Raw genomic sequence first — 1478 nt, forward strand, 5'->3', positions numbered from 1 at the left:
AAGGATAAGCCTATAAATTAAATTTGAAGTATTAAAGTGCCAGTCAGCAGGATAAAAATTATTACCCTTGCTAGAAGTAATTTCTCCCTCCCTCCCTACTATACCACTTACTCTGTATAATTGAGCAAGATATTTAACCTCTTTCAATTCAAATTTCCTCTTCTGGCAAACAGAGATAATATCTGCCAAGCTTGATCAAGTGAAATATTGTATAAGAAAGACTTGTAAATTGGAATAGTGTTTTAATTCTCCTAATGGATTGTAAACTACTTGAGGGTGGTCACTGGGTATGTATCATTCTATGCCTCACAGCATAAAAAAGCGTAATCATTTGGTGTCTGTTTATAGGCATTCAGTAAGTATTACATGAATGAATGAATGAATGAGTCATCAGGCTTTTCACCCGTTGTAATAATCTGCAGCACGAACATGTAGGCTGACACAGCTCTGTTAGTAATCCTGGTTATCTTGATACCTTTGAGTTCACCTGAGCTGTACCTTGGATTTTAATTGTAAGACAACACTTTTTGCTTCTGAGAGCCATTTTAGTTCATTTTTAGCAACTTGCCTTGTGCGTAAATACTTTGGCAGAGAGTGGGAATGTGATATAGTGGGAGCAGCTGGCTTGCTGACGCAAGAACACTTTGAGTTTGTGGTGCTTAGCTGGAGGTACAGCTGAGATACCATACCAGATGCTGTACAGTAGTCATCAGAAATAGGAGGATTTTAATGTGACCATTGGAACTAAATCTAGCTCTTGGGCTCTAGTCTTCAAAGTTAAAGCCTGAAATTAAAGAATATAATATGATTTGGCACCACTATTGTTTGAATAACATATGTTCCTACCAAATCTGAGAAACTGGTTTGTAGATTAACATGTAGAGCCCTTCATATTTAAAAATGACACTATTCCAAAGTTGTTTATTTGAGGGTGCCCTCTCCATAATGTATACCTCCAAAATGGTGGCTTTAGTTTCCAACTCTGGCTCCAATCATGTTTACTTAAATAATTTCTTCCAAATTTCTCCCCTCTATTTTCATTATAGCACAGGGATGGGGACAACCTTTAACCACCTTCCTGTGTACTACTTATTCATAGAGTGGGCCTTAGGACCAGAAGGAATAAGCAGTGATCTACACATAATCTCAAGGGGTAGTTTAAAGGCTCTTCTTGTGTATTTTTAAGTGCCTCTACTGGTTAACGGGGAGCCCCTGAGTGGTGCAAATTGTTAGCACACTCAGCTGCTTAATGAAAGGTTGGCAGTTCAAGTCCACCTGGAGGAGCCTCAGAAGAAGGGCCTGGCAATCTACTTCCAAAAAATCAGCCATTGAAAACCCTCGACAGTCTTAAGAAGTTCTGGCCAGATATTTTGTACAGTGTCCTTCGATTTGCATTTATCTGTTGATGTTTTCCAAATGACTAGACTGGAGTTAAGAGCTTTTGGGAAGAATACCATAGAGACAAAATGCTCTTCTCT

Source organism: Loxodonta africana, chromosome 18 (assembly GCF_030014295.1).
Source record: "Loxodonta africana isolate mLoxAfr1 chromosome 18, mLoxAfr1.hap2, whole genome shotgun sequence".
Classification (NCBI taxonomy): domain Eukaryota; kingdom Metazoa; phylum Chordata; class Mammalia; order Proboscidea; family Elephantidae; genus Loxodonta; species Loxodonta africana.